Source organism: Bubalus kerabau, chromosome 9, assembly GCF_029407905.1.
Source record: "Bubalus kerabau isolate K-KA32 ecotype Philippines breed swamp buffalo chromosome 9, PCC_UOA_SB_1v2, whole genome shotgun sequence".
NCBI lineage: Eukaryota > Metazoa > Chordata > Mammalia > Artiodactyla > Bovidae > Bubalus > Bubalus kerabau.
In genome coordinates, this window is record NC_073632.1 from 55,473,316 (window position 1) to 55,495,633 (window position 22,318).

Below are 22,318 nucleotides of genomic sequence, written 5' to 3' on the forward strand. Positions count from 1 at the left end.
TCTGGTCCCATCACTTCATGGCAAATAGATGGGGAAACAGTGGAAACAGTGACAGACTTTATTGTTTTGAGCTCCAAAATCACTACAGATGGTGACTGCAGCCATGATTAAAAGATGCTTGCTCCTTGGAAGAAAAGTTATGACCAACCTAGACAGCATATTAAAAAGTAGAGACATTACTTTGCCAACAAAGGCCCATCTAGTCAAGGATATGGTTTTTCCAGTAGTCATGTATGCATGTGAGAGTTGGACTATAAAGAAAGCTCAGCACTGGAGAATTGATGATTTTGAACTGTGGTGTTGGGGAAGACTCTTGAGAGTCCCTTGGACTGCAAGGAGATCCATAGAGTCCATCCTAAAGGAAATCAGTCCTGAATATTGATTGGAAGGACTGATGCTGAAGCTGAAACTCCAGTACTTTGGCCACCTGATGCAAAAAACTGACTCATTTGAAAAGACTCTGATGCTGGGAAAGATTGAAGGCAGAAGGAGAAGGGGACAACAGAGGATGAAATGGTCGGATGGCATCACCCACTCAATGGACATGAATTTGAGTAGGCTCTGGGAGTTTCTGTCTGCTTGTCACTTTCCTAGTATCATTCAGTTCAGAACCACACAATCTAAATTTCAGAAGAAATACCTCCTCGTTTTTCTCTAGAGCTCTTAGAATCTTCTTCATTTCTTGATTCTTCCTATTGCCATTTTCATTGCTAAAGACAAAAAAAAAAAACCTTTCTCACTTTCTTTCTAAATCCATGGTTCCAAACTACTGTTAGATATATCAATATTTTCAATGAAAACAAAGAATTGTTTGAAGCACTTTTCAAAGTGCTTCAAAGTACATGTCACCCATTAAGCAGTACTTGTTTAATATTCTAGCGTGGATAGCACAAATATTTTGAGCACATTTATCAAAGTTGGAGATCAAGTTTTTTTCTTTATAACATGCTAATATATTTGGTGGTTTAGTTGCTAAGTTGTGTCTGACTCTTGAGATTTCATGAACTGTAGCCTTCCAGGCTCCTCTCTCCATGGGATTTTTTTCAGACAAGAATACTGGAGTAGAATGCCATTTCTTTCTCCAGAAGATCTTCTCAATCCAGGGATAGAACCAGGGTGTTCTGCATTGCAGGCAGATTCTTTACCATATGAGCCATCAGGAAATACATTTAGTTGTTAAAACTCAGTTTTAGTATAATTCATTCTTTTAGTCTGCTCAGGTTGCCATCAGTTCACTTCAGTCTCTCATTCGTGTCTGACTCTTTGTGACCCCATTGACTACAGCACGCCAGACTTCCCTGCCCTTCACCAGCTCCAGGAGCTTGCTCAAACTCATGTCCATATAGTAGGTGATGCCATCCAACCATCTCATCCTGTGTCATTCCCTATGTCAGGCTGCCATGACAAATTATTATACCATAGACTAGGTGGATTAAATAACAGAAGTTTTTTTCTTACAGTTCTAGAGGCTATTAAGAAAGCCAAGATTTGGTAACCCAAGATCTCCAACCCAAATCTTGGACACCCAAGATCAAGATACAGCAAATAGGTTTCATCTGAGGACTCTTCTCTTGGTTTGTCAGTGGCTACCATCTTGCACTGTATTCACATAACCTCTACTTTCTGCATTGGGTAAAGATAAAGAGATGGTTCTGTTCTTCTTCCTATAAGATTATCTATCTGATTAGAGTTTCTAAGATTACAGTTTCACTTTTAAGGCCTCATTTAACCTCACTTAAAAACCTTTTATTTTCAAATACAACGCCATTGGGGGTGGTGATTTCAACCTAATTTGAGAGGAAAACCATCTATTTCTTAGCATTTAAATTGGGCTTTTACTGTGAATATGTAGTGGAAGATTCAGTCATTGCAACAGTAAGAGTCTATTTTAATACTTCATATCCTTGAAAATGTTTATTGGTGAGATTTCCTAGCCTGATGTAGTGTAATACTTGACCTCTCTTTCCTTATAGAATGGTTGCCAAATGGTCTATAACCTCTGCTATGACTAATTTTATAGTCACTTTCATAGCAAAGCCATTATCTTTTAGCAGTTTCTGAATGATTTTGCAAGCATATTTCACGTGTGAAACCTGTAAACATTCCAATGTGATATTTGCTTCCAATTTCATTGTAGCATTTTCAAATATGCCATAAAATAGATTGACAAAGATTGAATTTAATATAGAGCTTCAATTTTTGCCTGGGTAATAGATCACAAATAATCAGAAATTATTATTAAAATGACCTGGATTAAAATATTTAACTTGATTCTAACATAATTTACATGTGTAAAACGTCAAATATTTTAATGATGATAATAAATGCAAGTTGAATTGTTACTCTTTTCCTCTAAATTACTACAACTGATATTCACTAGAAATATCAACATGAAATTTTAGCTAACTGTTTCATTAAGAGGGTTTTATTACCACTGCTATGATAGAAATAAAACTAAGCAATAAAAAGACAGCATGGTAAAAAGATGCAGGAGAGCAAACAGTTTCAAGAGAGTTTGGGGGTAAACTAATTTATAGATAAAGATAATTTACAGATTAAGATAATAAATCTGAGTTTTGATCATTGTAATAAGTAAATTTTTTCATTAAAGATTGACTACATTTCTTGGGTATTAAATAGTCACAACTGAAATATTTAGTAGTATCTATAAATTTAAGATTTTAATACATAAGAGTTTTTCCTTAACTAAATTTATGATTGTAATTAAGAAGTTATTATTTTTCAAGTGTGTTATCTTGAATTACAAATATTTTTGACAATATAATTAGTGTTACTTATCTAAGATAAGTGACAGCTCTTTAGTTTTGCCATTTATTATATCAAAATGCATTCAGATTCATAAAAGATATCTATTTTAACTTTACTTTGCAATTACAACTTAAAACCTTCATGGCAACAAATCAAATGTATGTTAGAAGTGGAAACATTTTCACATAACTTGATGTTTCTATACATTAATATTTTTAGTGTTCTTTTTTTATATACTATTTCTTCTTAATTTGGCTAGTGAATATGACAAGCATAAGTAGAATTTGTTCTGTATTGGAATATTCAAAGAAGCATAGATAACCTGTTCTTATTAAACTAAATTGAAGGAGTTGGTGATGGACAGGGAGGCCTGGTGTGCTGTGGTCCATGGGGTCACAAAGAGTTGGACACGACTGAGCAACTGAACTGAACTGAACTGAAATTGAAGGAAAACATTTCTGCTTACACTAAATCATGTATCTCCAGAAGTTCCCTTTCATTCAAACTGTATAATTTCTTATTTTTACCTTCAATGAAAGAGAAACGTGAATCAGGACCTAGTTGCTAACACTTACTTTTTGTGGTCCACATTCTAGGTTAAGGGTAGGAGGCACATAAAGTCTATCTTGAAACATATCCCTGATTCTTGGGTCTTGATTGAAACTGCTACAGTTGATTCAGAATAAGAGAAAAACATAAAGGAGATAAAACTAACTCATATAGGAAGGAGAATTAAAGGTCTAACCCTCATATTTCTTCATATATGAAGAAGTCAGCAAGCTTTAACAACAAGAATGCAGTTTTTAAGGGAGATTTATCCCAAATCAAAATTTGTAGATATTGATATATAGACTTTTTTTTGATATATCTAATTTTTTGTAGATATTGATCTATAGAATTTTTTCAAACTTTATTTGAAATGGTTGAAGAAGAACAAAGTTAGAGTACTTAAACTACCTGATTTCAATATTTATAAAGCCACAGTGTATCAATATATCTTGGAAGTGACAAAATAGACTTGTAGATCAATAGAATCAAATAAGCAGCCCAGAAATAAAACAGGACAAACATAGTTACTTGAGTTTTTGAAAGGTGTAAAAGCAATTTAATGGAGAAAGGATAATCTTCCAATAAATGGTAATGGAAAAGTTGGAAATCCATATTCAAAAATGTGAAAATAACATAGAAATGGAGCTCAAAACTTACTTTTTCAAAATATAAGTTCAATGTGTTATGACTAGAGTAAATCATAGATTAAAATAGGAAATATTCATTATTAACTAACAATTTCTATTTTTTTTTCTTTTTTCTTCTTAATTATGTATGTGAAGATTTGCCTTATCTATGGGTTTTAAACAAAAAATTTAAATGACCCATTTTTAAATTCTGTTGTTTTACTAATGTGTAGATTTGTCGTTTCACCTTTCAATATATATTAAATCAAATTTACATATTTACCTCTAAATATTTTTCTGATATACTTTGAGTTTTGCTATTTGACATTTTTTTCATTTAGTTTTATAGTGTTTAATTTCCATTTTGATAATTCTCACTTATCCATCACTGATTTTAGATTTTTTTAATATTCACTTTTACTTTTAACAAACTTTTTGATATAATTAAAATATTTTACTATTTATTTTCATTGTTTTGCTCAGGTCTGTGATAATTATAGTAATTGTGTTCTGTAAATTTTTTAATATGGAAATATTTTATTTATTTGAAATATGGTCATTTTGGAAAATCATCACAGTGAAAGTGATCAGGAATCTAAAGTCAATTTAATAAATACAGATTTATGAACTTTCAAGAATTTTCCTAAGATATAATAATTTTCTTTATTTTTAATGAAATATAGCTGACATACAATATTTTGTTAATTTTAGGTGTACTATCACATTTTCTATATTCATCTATCCATGTACATTTAGCTTGTATCCGTACCTTGGCTATCGTAAATAATGCTACATACATTAGGTGCACATATTTTTTGGAATTAGTGGTTTTTTTTTTTTTATCTTTTGGTAAATAAGCAGAAACAAAATTGCTGGATCATATGACAGTTTTATTCTAAATATTTTGAAATTTCCATACTGTTTTCCTTAGTGGCTGTACCAATTTGCATTCCAACTAACAGTATACCGGGTTCCCTTGTTCCCATGTCCTTACCAGTATGTATTTATTGTTGTCTTTTTGACAATAGCCATTCTACGGGTATGAGGTGGTTTTGTGATCTTGTGTTTATATTTCTCTGATGATTAGTGGTGTTGCTCACCTTTCCACGCACTTGTTGCCAGTCTGTATGTCATCTTCAGAAATATGTCTAAGTCATCTGTCCATTTTTAATTGATTTGCTTATGTAGTTGAGTTGTATGAATTTTTGTGTGTATTCTGGATATTAACTCCTTATTGGGTATATTGCTTGTAAATATATTTTTTATTCCGTTGGCTGCCTTTCTACTTAAAGTCCCTTTAAGATTTGTTGTAAAACTATTTTAGTGGTGCTAAACTCTTTTAGATTTTACTCCTCTAAAAAACTTGATCTCTTCTTCAAATCTGATTGATAACCTTGCCAGATAAGAGTATTCTTGGTTGTAGATTTTTTCCTTTCTTCCCTCTAAATATATAGTGCCACTCCCTTCTGACCAGTAAGTTTTCCATTGAAGAGTCATCTAAGAGTTTTCTTGTATATATGTAGTTGCTTTTTCTTTGTTGCTTTTAAGATTCTCTCTGTAATATTTGCCACTTAAGTTATAGTGTGCCTATGTAGGAACCTCATGGGATTCATCTTGTTTGGGACTCTCTGTGCTTCCTAAACCTGGATGGAGCTATTATTTCTTCCAGTAAGTTATCTGCCTCTTTGTCTCTCTCTCTCCTTTTCCTAGAACATCTATGATGCAAATGTTAGTGTACTTGAAGTTGTACCATAGGTTTCTTAAACTATCCTCACATTAAAAAAAAAAATTCTACTTTCTGTTCAGCTTGGATGATTTTTGCTTCTCTGTCTTCCAGGTCACTGTTGTGTTCCTTTGTGTCATGTAACCTACTGGTGATACCTTCTGGTGTATTTTTTAGTTCAGTTATTGCACTCTTCAGCTCTGTTTGGTTCTTCTTTACATTTTCTAACTCTTTGTTAAACTTCTCACTGTGTTCATCCATGCTTATGCCAATTTTATTGAGCATCTTTATCATCATTACCTTTAACTAATGGGTAGATTGGGTATTTCTAATTTCTTTAGTTCTCCTTCTGGGTTTGTACTTTGTTTCTTTGCATGAAGCATATTTCTCTTTCATTTTGCCTAATTCTCTATGCTTATTTGTACATATTAGGTAGACTGGTTATGTCACCTGATCTAGGAGAAGTAATCTTACATAGAAGAAATGCTGTGGAACCTGGCAGCACACTCACCTCTGGTCACTCGAACCATGTGCTATAGAGGTGCACCCCACGTGCACTGCATGCACCTTTCTGTTGTGGCATGCTAGTAAGTGTGACTTGTCTCTGGTTGGCTACATAACCCTAACTCGTGTGGTGACTGTGGGCCTGCTGAAGTGTGGGGTAATCTTCCTCCAAGGTTGGCAGCTTTGCCTGGTCATGTTTGGTTGCTCTGAGTCTGCTGGTACATTGGGCAGGCTCCGAGAATGGCTGGCAGTGTGGCCTGAAGGCATGTACCTGCTTTAAGCTGGACCATGGGCAGGGAAACCACTTATCATTAACAGGCTGGAAGGGGGATCCCAAAATAGCTCTTACCAGCATCCATATCATCAAAGTGGATTGAGCTTCCCCAAATTGCTGTCTCCATCTCCAAGTGGAGTCCCAGGTGCCTCCCCACTCTCCAAGAGGCTGTCCAAAGGCAGAAAGTAGATTTCACCTACACTCCTTTCAAACTATTACCTCTACCTTAGTTTCCAGAGCATGTGAGATTTTGTGCACACTCTTTAAGAGTGGAATCTCTTCCCTATAACCCTCTGCTTTCCCAAGTGTATGCCCCAGTGGTTTTCAAACCCAGGTGTTCTGGAGGCTCATCTTCCCAATGCTGGACCCCCAGGCTGTGAAGTGTGATGTGAGGTTCAGAAAAACCCTCTCTCCTTGGGGAAGATCTCTGCAGTTCTGATATTTCTCTTGTTTGAGGGTTGCCAATTCAGGGTGTGTGTTCTAACTATACCATGTCTATGCCCCTCTTACCTGTTTCTTTGTGGCTGCTTCTTTATATTTGGTTATGGAAAACCTATTATGCTATTCTTAAGGTCATTATCTAAATAGTTGCTCTGTAAGTAATTGTAATTTCATGTGCCCATAAGAGGAGGTGAGTTCAGGGTCTTGTATTCCACCATTTTGGCCAAAACAAACAGGTAGATATGTTATTGAAATTGCCTTACCTTTTGATTTGTTTATATATACTTAGCATATTTTGATAGAGGCATATTAAATATTTTAATTAAAATTGTGGATTTATCAACTCACCCAAAAGATTTGGTTTATTTTTAAAGTTTTACTGAGATTTAATTGACATAACTTCACTAATCATCAAGGAAATGCAAAATGAAAATCATAATGAGATTTCACCTCACTCCTGTTAAAATAGTTATTATCAAAAATGGGAGATAACAGGTATTAGTGAAGGTGGGGAGAGAGGGGTGTCTTTGTACACTTTTTGTGGGTATTTAAATTAATACCATCATTATGGAAAAAAAGTGGAGGTTCCTGAAAAATTAAAAATAGATGATCCAGTATTCCACCTTCTGGGTATTTATCAGAAGAAAATTAAATCACTACCTCAAAAATATATCCATGCCCTCCACCATGTTCATTGCAGCATTAATTACAATAGCCAACAGAAGGAAACAATCAAAGTAAATGACCATCAAAGGATAACTGGATAAAGAAAATGTGACATCTATTTCCCTGATGACTAATGACGTTAACCACATTTTCATGTATTTAACTGTTTCTCTCTTTTAAATGACAACATTTAGTATTCCATATTTACTCTTTCACATGGAAAAATATTTATAGCAAAAGTTTTTATAAGATTGGTAATGAAAGAATATAGGACTTAGTGTGCAGTAAAGTCTTTCCAGTTGGTGAAATTATGTACTGTTTTGTTCTAAACAAAAAGAATGCTATCACATAATGAAGATTTCAGGAGATTTTTATGTTGTGGTAATTTCTATATGAGATCTAGATGTCAGACTTCTTGTTCACAACATATGAACAAACCTGCTACCAATTCCTTCACACTCACAAGAAGAAAGTAGATAGGGACAAAATAGCCACAGGAAACACTCCCATTTATGGGAATGAGAGCCATTCTGAAATCCTCCTTCTGGGAGAATACTGTGAAGGCTGCAAACCAGAGGAAGAAAGTTCCTCGATTATACTCAACTTTTGCCTTCTGTATTATACTTTTTTCATGTGTCTCCATGATTCCCTTTGGAGACTTTTTTTTTATTATTACCTTTCTAAATCTCGTCAACCTACAATGCGGGAAACCCAGGTTCTATCCCTGGGTTGGGAAGATCCCTCGGAGAAGGAAACAGCAACCCATTCCAGTACTCTTTCCTGGAAAATCCCATGGACCGAGGAGCCTGGTAGGCTTCAGTCCATGGGGTCACAAAGAGTCAGACATGACTGAGCGACTTCACTTTTCTTTTCCAAAACTCAAGATAAAGTGTACATTGGGTACATATGTTACTTAAGTGGTTTGCATGTTTTTAAGATGCTTCCTCCTGAAGGAGATTGAATGCCCACAATCACAACTAGCTTGTGGTTTCTTGGAAGTACAAGTCTAACACAAACATTTTGTAATTTGTATCTGTTTGATCTCTACATTGCAGGTTTCCCAGGAATCATACTCACCTTCGTTTTTACTTCTCAGTTTGTGCACAGGCTATATTTTCCTTTTTTTTTTTTTTTCTTTTTTCTGTAGTTTTATTCTTTTTCATTTTAAACAGGACCACCTTAAAGCTATTGTGATTCCTTGGGAAAGGCTTGATCAGGTCTTTGTCTTGCTAACTATTTTGTTCATTTATAAAACTTAACAGGACTTCCCTGGTGGCTCAGATGGTAAAGCGTCTGCCTACAATGCGGGAGACCTGAATTTGATCCCTGGGTCAGAAAGATCCCCTGGAGAAGGAAATGGCAACCCACTCCAGTACTCTTGCCTGGAAAATCCCATGGACAGAGGAGCATGGTATGCTACAGTCCATGGGGTTGCAAAGAGTCGGACACGACTGAGCAACTTCACTTTCACTTTCTTTCATAAGACTTAACAGATATCACACTGTTAGTCTGTTATTAGCTCTGATTTAACTTTGTTTAAACTTTTCCTAGAGGGTTATTTCTTCTCAAAGTTTCTCTCTCTTTTTTGATTGGGGCAGGCTTAGGGATCTCAAGTCAACTGGCTTTTACAACTTTGAAAAGCCTTAGATTGCTACAAATTTCCTATTTCATTTCTTCTTTGAAAGTTAATAGTCGTTTCCTTGAAGTATTTTTATTTCTCTAACTCCTTTCCTGATATAGTCAATAATGAAAATATGCTTATATTTATATATTTTTTTAAAAATATGCTTATTTCATTTTTCTTAACTCTTTTGTTATAACCACAACTTCAGAAAGGAAAATTTCAGACATCCAAAATATTCTCAAGTAACAGTTTAATTAAATATTTTGCCACTGATTCCCATTTTTCCAGCTTCCAGAATGTTTCTTCATCATCTATTTTCTTAAAGCATAATTTTCCTAATGATAACTCTTAATTCTTAAAAAGTTACTTTATTCAAATATTTAATTTTACTTTATAAGAAAATAATGTGTAATATACATTTAAAGAATTTAATAATAGCTGAATTTAGAGTTGGTACCTTACACAGAAATACTTATGAAAATTTTGGTAATTTAAAGTAACCTCTCCCATACAACATCAGATACCTTTTATCTTTGTTTTCACTAGATTGGAATAAATTAAGAGAATCTATATAATGGTTGACCATTTATAGCTTTAAGAGTATGAAAGATAATTGGAGAAATTTCTAATTAAAGGTCAGAGAAGAAATCCAGGTTGAAGGAAGAACAGTGATAAAATTCCTTGGTAACTTTTTAAGAAATAAATTTATTTATAGCTGAACTGGATCTTCAGTGCTATGCAGACTTCTCTGTAGTTGCAGCGAGCAGGTGCTACTCTCTGTGGTTCACAGACTTCTCATTGCAGTAGCTTCTCTTGTTTCAGAGTACAGCTCTAGGGCATGTGGGTTCAGTAGTTGCAGCTCCCAGGCACTAGAGCACAGGCTCAGCAGTTGTGGTGCTCTGGTTTATTTGCTCTGCAGCATGTGTGATCTTCCCAGACCAGGGATTGAACCTATATCTCCTGCTTTGACAGATGGATTCTTTACCACTGAGCCACCAGGGAAGCCCTGATTCTTTATCACTGAGCCACAAGGGAAGCCCTCTCCATCACTTTTAATCTGTAATTATGTTTGGGAGGTAAAATGAGGACTCCCATGTTTGACAACAAAGAGTTACAGAACCTGAGGTCAAGTAGAAAGCTTCAGGTTCTGAAAGGTTAAGAGGCAGGAGTCACAAGGATGTCAGGAAGAGAACCAGGGCAGGGATTCAGGTAAGTAGGATTTATGTAAGGCCCTAATTAACAAAGAAGAATTGATGCTTTTGAACTGTGGTGTTGGAGAAGACTCTTGAGAGTCCCTTGTACTGCAAGGAGATCCAACCAGTCCATTCTGAAGGAGATCAGCCCTGGGATTTCTTTGGAAGGAATGATGCTAAAGCTGAAACTCCAGTACTTTGGCCACCTCATGTGAAGAGTTGACTCATTGGAAAAGACCCTGATGCTGGGAGGGATTGGGGGCAGGACAAGAAGGGGACGACAGAGGATGAGATGGCTGGATGGCATCACTGACTCGATGGATGTGAGTCTGAGTGAACTGCGGGAGTTGTTGATGGACAGGGAGGCCTGACGTGCTGTGATTCATGGGGTCACAAAGAGTCGGACACGACTGAGCGACTGAACTGAACTGAATTAATAAAGATGAAAAGTCATTCTCTGTGTTTGTTGTGTGCTCAGTTGCATCCAACTCTTTGTGAGCCCATGGACTGTAGTCCACCAGGCTCCTCTGTCCATGGAATTCACCAGCAAGAATACTGGAGATGATTAAGAGCTAACACCTTGGGAAAGTTACTAAGAGTTATGATAGGAAATCAAATTACAAATACATATATTATACTAAAAGCCTCTACTCTGGTGGGTAATGGTAGTCTGATATTATCAAATTGTAATATGTTTAAACAATGACACCTTTAGTACATGAGCACAAATAAGCTACTTTCATATCATAAACCCTTCTAGTCTCATTGTAAAGCCGGGTGCTATTTCACTATTGGGAAACACACGAAGTAGAACATTTATTGCTATTATGCCAAATAAATGAAGTGAAACAACAAAAGGCCTTTGAATGAACTGTATTTTACGGCTAAAGCACACAGAAGATTAAATGAAAAATCAACTTGAAATTCGTTCATCCACTTTATTTTTTTACTGGTATGTGTATGTTTAAGAGCACAGTCCATTGAGAACAGAAATCCTAGGTTCTGGTGCTCCATTATTATAGTTGAGTTATGAAAGAGCCTAAGTCAAGAATTAAGAAAATAAGTGTGGCATATAATATCTGAATTATGTAATTAAAGACTGAGAAGAAAAAGTATAAAGACTCTTTATTTTCCAACTCCATGTTGATATTTAATGAAGTAAAGGAGTTTAAATTTCATAGCAGAAATTTGCTCATATCTAGGTATATATCCGGAAAAGGCAAAGGCACCCCACTCCAGTACTCTTGCCTGGAAACTCCCATGGATGGAGGAGCCTGGCACAAATAACATATTTTAAAATATTCATTTAAAACCAAATATTTAAACTTAAGTTTCCAAACTATTAAAAATATCATTTTGGAGGGACAAAGTATAGATTTGCTTTTCTTATGTCTTGACAAATGTGTTCTGTCCTGTTTCCTCTATTCACGTTCAATGTTATTTTCATTAGCTTTATTAGCCTAAAAGACTCATGTTCCTATAAAATAAATTTTCTGGTATGGGAATATTAATTTGTGTGGAACTCTGACAGTGTTGGCTTTAAAAAAAGTAGCATATACTGTCATAAGCTATTGCAGAAAATCAATAATCATACATATTTAAAATTGGTATGATGTTGTAATGGGTTACAATGATATGTTTTTGATCTCTTCTTAAACATATTGTAACAACCATACATCAGTTTTCTGAGGCCATAACATTAGCTATATATGAGGCCAGTAGCATTTAATAACTCATTTAATAACTCTGTTTATTGGTTCTTAATCCTTTTCTTTTGAAATAACAAAACTAGAGAAGAACCAACAAAACTACAAGTTTATACTATAGTGCTACTATAGTATAAACATCTGTGTCTTTCAGTACTGCTGGGGTTTGCTTTCTCTTTAAGTGTGTTTAATTTTTTTTATTGAGCCACTAGCCTTCAAAATGCACTAGAATTTGGAAGAAGGCTGGGGAGGGGGTTGGCAAGGAGAGAGAGGGGGGAAGAGAAAAAGACAGGCAGAGAGAGAGAGAAAGGAGAAGAAAAAGAAGAAGGAAAAGGGGAAGAATACTTTGAATTTAGCTCTTATTTCAGTTGACATTGTTACAATCAATGTGATATTTTTTCAATAGTTTTATTTAAATATATTTATCATATTTTACTTGAAAAGCACTGTTTTCCAAAGCAGCATAGTTAAAATAGGCTTTTGTTCACACAGTAGACTTAAAAAAATAGAAGGTAAAATTTATTGTATATAAAATAATTATAGCACTAAATAATTTAAATCAATATATAATTGAGAATATAACAATAGAAAATATTTTAAATAGAAACAAAGTAATACAATTATGCTTAATTTTTATCACAAACCAACATATGTAGATCATTTATAATTTTTTTCTAAATTGTTTTCTAGAATCCTAAATTCAAATAAAATGTCACATAAAACCCAACATAAAGTAGATGGTGTCTAATATCCCACTCCTGACAAGCCATCCTTTGGGATTCCCTTGTAGCTCAGTCAGTAAAGAATATGCACACAATGTAGGAGACCTGGGTTCAATTCCTAGGTCTGGAAGATCCCCTTGAGAAAGAAATGCCGACTCACTCCAGTATTCTTGCCTCCACTTCTTCAGCTCTCCCAGTTCCCATCATTTGCAGAGACTCCTTGGATCACTTCAAAGCTCTGCAAACAAATTTTAATGCTTGCCTAAAAAATACTCAGTGTTTGCCACATCTCTCATTTTCTACTTAAGAAAATATACTTTAAAATGAGTTTAAGTTTATTAAATAATTATAATATAATAAGATATTATTGTGAGAAGGCAATGGCAACCCACTCCAGTACTCTTGACTGGAAAATCCCATGGACGGAGGAGCCTGGTAGGCTTCAGTCCATGGGGTCGCGAAAAGTCGGACACGACTAGGCGACTTCACTTTCACTTTTCACTTTCATGCATTGGAGCAGGAAATGGCAACCCACACCAGTGTTCTTGCCTGGAGAATCCCAGGGACGGGCGAGCCTGGTGGGCTGCCGTCTATGGGGTCGCACAGAGTCGGACACGACTGAAGTGACTTAGCAGCAAGATATTATTATTATAAATATTTTTATAAAAGCAAAAATATTATTGATATTATGTTTATAAAAAACATGATATAAATGTGTTTACAATAGGACCTCTCTTTTCCAAAAGAATGGATCTTAATATAAAATATATTGGAGTAGAGAAAAATGTTAACCATAGTTTCTTCAGTGCTGTGTAATTTTGAAGTGAGTTTTACTTTATTTTGAAATTGTGTATTTTTCTCAATAATTTAACATATATAACATAAATATAATAATATCAGGAAAAGATTAAACTGAGATCACTACTAAAAATCAATGAAAAAAATACTTGTGTAAATTTTGTTTAAATTGTCTTTAACTCAACCATTCCCTAATAAAATCATTGCTGGAATTATGAAATAATTGAAGGAAACAGTATAGATTTTTCTCTTAATTCCACATAAAATCAGTGTTCTTAAAAACACTTTAAAATTATTATGTAATAAATAATTTGGGAAGTACCACATAGTATCCTTTAACTTTAGGTGCATAATTAATTAGACTCTTAAAAGCTAAAAAATAAAGGTCTTTACCTTTGTTTAATCAACCATCTTCCAAAGTCATTTCACTTAACACCCCGTTATGGTGGAGGATGAAAATAAAAGGGAATCCCCTCAAGTTCCAGAGGGACATTCAAGAGGGTGAAATGGTCACTATATATATTTTTTCTTTTCTTTTTTCATACATGCACATTTTCATGAATGTTTGATTATATACTGATATCCTAAGGAATTTTGCTCCTGGCAACTGTTCTTTAGGGAAAGAAAATCTGTGCATACTTATAAAGGATTCCACAGTCTATATTTTGCTGGAAAAATCTCTATTTTTAGTTAGTTTTATTTAAAGTAAATATTAATATTTCAATGTCTTTCATCTTCAAAACAAATGGTTCTGAAAAAAAATATAATTCATACAGGGGAGAAAATATTTGAAAAGAAAACAAGTTAAATCAACAATTTAAGTTAACTTTGATTCTCTTATGCATTGAATTGTATATAAATTGACAAAATCACTGTTCAAACAGACTTCAGTTCTTGTTATGGTTTAGTTCTATTAGTTAGATTAGGATATATTATTGTAACAAATAGACTGCAAATATGTATTAGTTTAAACATAATATATTTTAACATTTTACTGATATTGTCATCTAATTTAGGTGCCACTGATCATTTGGTGGCTCTATTCCACATATTGACTTAAAGAATATAAATTTTATCCGTGCTGTCTGTATTCTATTCCCCAGGGTTTTATCAGTATGTAGCTGCCCTTTCTTAAAAGTCTTAACCTAGAACAGTATGTAGGACGTCTACCATATACCCGTGATGAAATTAGTCACAAGGGACAGTTCTAGTCAAGGAAAACCTAGGCTGACAATGTAGTCCTTGTTTGAACAGCTACAGTTCAGCTTCAGTTGTATGCCATAAAAGAGAAAACTATGTATTGATAAACATCTCTATTATTAAAAATGAAGTATATTTCAAGATATGTATTATGATTTGGAAATAACCATTAATATCCTTTTTACTAATTATATTTAATTTCTAAAAGAAACTTAGTTGACACTAAGAATCATTTTTTCATTTCAGATAATCAGATAAGGACAAATATGTAAAATGCATGTATGTGTGAATCATAACTTATCTGGTCTATAGTTGAAGTTATTATTCTTTTAAATATTGCTTGAATGGACTGATATGTCTATATTATAGACAGTGACCCTTCTCTGATCAGGCCATTGTACTCCACAAATGATAGAATAAATTCTATCTATAAGTTTTCCCTACCTGATAAACTCTATCTAAGTTGCTTCAGTTGTGTCTAACTCTTTGTGACCTTATGGACTATTGTCCACCAGGCTCCTCTGTCCATGGGATTCTCCAGGCAAGAATACTGGAGTGGGTTGCCTAGTCCTTCTTCAGGGGATCTTCCCTGGAGTTTTCTCAAGATCAGGATGGGGAACACATGTATACCTGTGGCGGATTCATTTTGATATTCGGCAAAACTAATACAATTATGTAAAGTTTAAAAATAAAATAAAATTAAAAAAAAAAAGATTGCCCTTAAACAGACCACTGAACTCTTACTCTAAAAAGCGTTATTCAGTGCCATTATGAACAGAATGAAAGCATTTCTACACTGTACTTATACAGTACAAAACACAAGTAAACAGTGGCAAAACCTAAAAAAAAAATACCATCCTTGTTTAAAATTTTATTTATTTATTTATTTTTGCCAGGGATTTCAGTTCTCCAAACAAGGATTGATCCAAGGCCCTTGACAGTGAAAGCATGGAGTCCTAACCAATGGACTACCAGGCAATTCCCCGCAATTAATCTCTTCTAAAACAACTGTCTCTCAGGAGTACTGCTTAATATTACCCACTGGGGCAAATTTTCATTTTAAGAAATGGGCACAAGAATATCACAGTTGTATCTGATATTGCAGAAATGAGAAAAATCTGTTTTCCCTTTGAACTGCAGAATTCTGTGCCTCAAGGAATGCATAAAAATCTTGCTATATTGCTTCCTAGTCTAAGTAAAAAAGGTGAAATGGTAGGTTGACAAATTTAGATACTTAGTAAATAACAATATTGAAAATATTTAGAAATACTATGGAGTCAGTACATAGTATGTTCGAGAATCATTTTTAACACATACAGTGAATTTAGACAATAAACACATTAAAACATTCATAATATAAGGATAACCATACTCAATATCAACAAAACCAAAAGCTTTGTATTCTAAAATAATTTATAATTATCTCCTCAAAAGAAATCATAAAAAATCCTAAGTATGGTATACCAAAGGAAAATGTCTTTATTCTAATCATATTTACATCTTTTCTAAGTTTTGTTCCTTATGTCCATTTTTTGATTTTTTTACCACATACAAATTTATATCAAGATCTTTCTCCCATGTGTTAAACCCCCATATTCTCTGTCTTGGTTAGTAGACATTCTCAAAATTCACTAAAAATACAGTTTCAATCAATCAAATTGAAAGCAGATTGACTACACCTAAAACTTTGTTTGAAATAACTGTCCACTTATTATTAGTTAGCTTTAGAGTGGCTTTTCTATGTATCTTTGTGACCCTGCAGCTTTCTGATCTTAGTTCTGAGCCAGGATCAGGATCCCGGGTCTGGCCTATGCTGTGCTGATGGTAGGGATTAATTCTCATACTGTTCAGCATATAAGTACCTTCCTGTCTTGTAAGCTGATGATTGACTCTCCCAATTGGAGAGCACACACAGAAATGCCTGACACTGCCTGTGTTGCATTGTTAAATAACTGCCTTGGCTGAGGGAACTTGGAAGTATTCTCTTCCACTCTCAGTTACCTCTGCAATGCAGACTCTTCAGCCACATTTTTCTTTTATTTTAATATTATCTACTTGGCTAGAATCTCAGCTTCATCACTTTCAGTTCAGTTCAGTCACTAGGTCCTGTCCAACTCTTTGTGATCCCATGGACTGCAGCATGCCGGGCTTCCCTGTCCTTTACCATCTCCCAGAGTTTGCTTAAAGTCACATCCATTGAGTTGGTGATGCCATCCAGCCATCTCATCTTCTGTCATCCCCTTCTCCTCCTGCCCAATCTTTCCCAGAATCAGGGTCTTTTCTAATAAGTCAGCAATTTGAATCAGGTGGCCAAAGTTCTGGATCTGCAGCTTCAGCATCAGTACTGCCAATAAATATTCAGGGTTGATTTCCTTTAGAATTGACTGGTTTGATCTACTTGCTGCATAAAAGGGTAAAATGAGTCCCACCTTCATTTCCACAATTATAAGGACAATCTCTTTCATCCAGGAGTTGCTCAATAAATATTTTGAGTGAATCTTTTATTTGGAAATCTTAAAATAAAAATTAATATCTAAAAATAAAACTGTTCATTTAATTCTTGCTAATTATTCAGTTCACAGTTGTTCTTTAATCTTTCCAAATAGCCAGACTCTAACTTCTCTCCTTTTTCTTAATCTGTAAACCCTGTCATATATTCTTCTTTTCTTCTATAGCCTATTCTCCACAACCAAGTCCCTGTCTATACCCACAACCGCAATATATAAATCTGCAAGTCCAGAGAAACAAAGATATATATGCATTTTCAACTCTTTACCAAGCTGAACTTGACCAAAGAAAAATATCATTATATATGTAGTGTATTATTGGCACCCCAAATTGTTCTGTTGTTCTAGTAAGTCCATCTCCCATTATCCTTCAAGGCTCTTTCAGAACTTGGTCACTTAACCAAATCCCTTAATCCATTAGTTTTCTACTCATTCTGGGTAGATAGTCCCTAACTGACAGAAAATATAGCCTCAAGCATGTCATCATTCATTCTTATGTGCTCAGAAACTTATTGCCATCCTTCCATTCATCTGTCCACCCATCCTTCTTTCACATCTAATAGATGAAATGGGTCTCCCTCTACTTGTCTTTGAGATCAAGCCTACTATCTATGCTAGCCTCCAGTTAACTCCAAAATTCTGACAAATTATGTCACATCTCCCATTCTTCATCCTCCCACTTTTATTAGTTCTTCACATCAATATTTGAACACAAAGTTTCTTGCAAATTTTGGGGAAAATAGATTCTTCCTCTATTCTATACCATATGCTAAGTACCAGTTTATCTCTCTGCTCCCTTTCAGAAATTATCTTTCTTGACTTTTCTATTACCACACTGTAAAGAATTCTCAAATACTTTCCCTTTTTCTTCCTTTCCTTATTCAACCACCTTCTCATTGAAAAAAATGCCTACTTATGGTAAATGCAATAGGTGTTGTTATTTTTATATTTTGTCATCAGACTACATTCTAGCTTTTAATAGTTTTAGTTACCTTGGTGTTTTCACTTTGATTACTCCAATTACAAAACCCTGATTTTCTTGCCATTTTTGTAACCAGTTCTCAATTTTTAAATAATCTTTTTCTCTTTCTGCACTCTCTACTTGTTCCTGTGTATAACATTCAGTTTGCCCTCTATACCATTTCCCTGGTGATGTAATCTGTTATGTTGCTGATATCCACTTTTAGCCCCTGTGGGGAGAAGGAAATGGCGACCCACTCCAGTATTCTTGCCTGGGGAATCCCGTGGACCTTGGAGCCTGGTGGGCTGCTGTCAATGGGTCGCACAGAGTTGGACACAACTGCAGCAACTTAGCATGCATGCATGCATGCATTGGGGAAGGACATGAAAAGCCACTCCAGTATTCTTGCCTGGAGAATCCCAGGGACGGAGGAGCCTGGTGGGCTGCCATCTATGGGGTCGCGCAGAGTCCGACATGACTGAAGTGACTTAGCAGCGGCAGCAGCAGCAGCTCCCATGGCTTCCCTGGTGGCTCAGACAGTAAAGAAACTGCCTGCAATGTGGAAAACCCAGGTTTAATCCCCGGGTTGGGAAGATACCCTGGAGAAGGAAATGTCAATCCACTCCAGTATCCTTGCCTGGAAAATCCTATGGACAGAGAGGCCTGAAGGTCCATGGTATTGCAGAGTCAGGCACAACTGAGCGACTAATACTCATTCCTTTCATTCTTTCACTTTTAACCAAGCTACCAGGATAAGTATTTTCTTAGAAACTCTGTAAATATTTTTCAGTCATCCTGAAATATTCAGCTGCATGTGCTACCTCACCTTGTTCCCCACTCTTCCTTTAAATCATAACTCATTTCCTCTGAAGAGCTCGTGGATGAGTACATGAAGAACTCAGCAGAGGCAAGTAGAGCAGGAAGGTTTCACATTAAAATGCAAACTAAAAATTGAGGAAACTGTGTTAATGAGGAAACAATGGTAGATCACAGAAATGTCTTCTCTGAAAAATAAATATCAGATATGTGATTCCTTGGGAGCTTTATTACTGTTTGATTAAAGGTGGGGAAATTAAAATTAAAATAAGGAATTGAAAATATTAAAATAAGGAATTGAAAGGTCGCAAAAAGTCGGACACGACTGAGCAACTGAACTGAACTGAACTGAAGAGTGAGAAATTTCAAGAGATATAAAAGAAGCAGATAGAACACAGGTCATCAAGACAGACAAACTGCCAGCAGAGAATCAAGGTCTATATATACAGTGGCTATAGATTTGTTTTCACAAATCCACAACTCATTGTCCAAACCATTTGCACAGAGATGCCTTTTGGAACTCAGGTTTTGTTTTTGTTTTTTCTTTCCAGATTTTACAAAAGTAACAAAATGAATGTTATTACTAAACAACCCTGGAAATATCTGAGGCAACAGTCTTTAGTTATAAACGTTTATGTGATTTCATTGAAATATGTAAATATTCATTATATATAGTATTCACACTAGTTGAGATAAAGACTTAAATAGTCACATATAAATTCAGGTCAGGTTTTCTAACTACAATTATATCAAACTTAAGAATAATTCATGCTGTGTTTTTGGAAACGTTAGATTTTGAGATTGCAGGAAAAAATGTGGGTCTTTATCTCTTGAGAATCAGAACTCAGTGAACATAAGTGAAAATGAAAATCAAGAGTGTCAGTGTGTAGTTCGAAATATAGGTATATAATCCCTATATTGCATATGGTATATTAAATCAAACTAAAAGAAATTAACTTGTTGGAATTTACTTTTAAGGTCATGTGAAGCTAGAACAAGAAAAAATGGAAGGAAATAATGGGTAGCCAGAGAATGTCCATGAAAGTTCAAAATTTTTAATTCTGAGGTAATATCCTAGTTTAGATAAAAGTAATCAGCCATTTAGTGTTTCACATGCTTAATTCCTAAAATGAAAAACCACCCTTGACATCTACCTCTAAGAAAAATTACCTGATCTCACAATATATATAACACAGTGTAAAGGTCATGGACTAAAGCAACAATCTTTATAAATATTAGTGAGATGTTGAATTAAAATAAATTTGTATTTATTTGGGTTTCCCTAAGCAGGAAGGCAGGAAGAGTGGCTAGGCAGTAAAGAATCCACCTTTAGTGCAGAGACATGGGAGCGGTGGGTTCAATTCCTGGATCAGGAAGATTCCCCAAAAAAGAAAGATACAACCCACTTCTGTATTCTTGCCTGGAAAATTCCATGGAGGAACCTGGCAGGCAACAGTGCATGGGGTCGCAAAGAATCGGACACCACTGAGCACATGAGCACACTGTACTTAATGGCACCCCACTCCAGTACTCTTGTCTGGAAAATCCCATGGACGGAGGAGCCTGGTAGGCTGCAGTCCATGGGGTCGCTAGGAGTCAGACACGACTGAGCGACTTTCACTTTTCACTTTCATGCATTGGAGAAGGAAATGGCAACCCACTCCAGTGTTTTGCCTGGAGAATCCCAGGGACAGGGGAGCCTGGTGGGCTGCCGTTTCTGGGGTCGCACAGAGTTGGACACGACTGAAGCGACTTAGCAGCAGCAGTAGCAAGCTTTAAAAAGTTTATGATAAAGTAATCAAAAAACTCTACTCCTTAGGGAAACACAATTATTTGTATTAAAATATAACATTGGAGGGCTTCCCAGGTGGCGCTGGTGGAAAATAACCCACCTGCCAGTGCAGGAAATGCAAGAGATGCAGGTTCAATCCCTGGGTTGGGAAGATCCCCTGGAGAAGGAAATGACAACCCACTCCAGTATTCTTGCCTGAAGAATCCCATGAACAGAGGAGCCTGGTGGGCTGCAGTTCATGGAGTCACAAAGAGTCAGACACAACTGAAGTGACAGCACAGCACATAACATTAGAATGTTCTCAAATAAATATTTCTCTAGGTATTTAAATGTTTAGAGATGTTCACAAGTTGCAATACCACACCAAATTTAAAAGACTAATGAACATGACTAGCTTAAGTAATGCTATCAATTTAGTTTTATACAGAAGATCTTGATTTAACATGTCAACTTGATTCTTTTATCACAGGACATAAAAAGATTTTAGTGGAGTATTTTCCTCCTGTTTTCTAGATGAAAGAAATTCTGCATCTCACTAATGTGTTTTTTTAATTGAATGATAATTTCATTTCAATTCAAGATTTTATATGCCTTTCTAAATTTTGCCATGAACTCCACATGTTCTTTTTAATTGCAAGCATTAGAGACCTGCTTTTATGCATCTGATTTTGCCTCCAAAATAATCTTTCAATCTGCTTGTCTCTTCATTCAGTCCTATTTTGCTATAGCACATGACCTTACCTCCTTTCACTTGAATTGCTTCAGTCTTTTCCTATTGATATATTCTATGATTCTTAGAGGCTTCTGCCCATGGAAAGAAATACATTTGAAAATGTATGCTTTATTTAATATTTAATTATTAAATAATATTCTATTACTGCAGATATTTATCCCAAAAAAAACTTTGTATGTTAATGTTCTCCAGAGAAAAAGAATCAATAGAATATATTCAGATATGTATATTTGGATGTGTGTATTAGAATATGTATACACACAGATATACACACATACATATATATGAGGAGATTTATTATAGGAATTGGTTCATGTAGTTATAGAGTTCATGAATTTCACAGTCTGCCTGCAAACTGGAAACAGATAAAAGCTGGTGGTATAATTCAAGTCCAAAGGCCTGAAAACTAAGGGAGCCTGTGGTGTAATTCATAGTCTGAGGCCAAAGGCCTGAGAACCAAGAGCTTTAATGACTGAAGGCAGAAAAGATGGACATCTCAGTTGAAGAAGAGAGAGAGAGAATTCACCCTTTCTTTTTCTTTCTGTTGTATTCAGTTCCCCAATAGTTGGATCATGCAAGTTCATATTGGTAAGGGCAGACCTGTTCAGTCTAGTAAGTCAAATACTAATCTTCTAGAAACACCCTCACAGACACTTTCAAAAATACTTTAATAATGTTTTACCAACTATCTGGGCATCTCCTCACCCAGTTAAG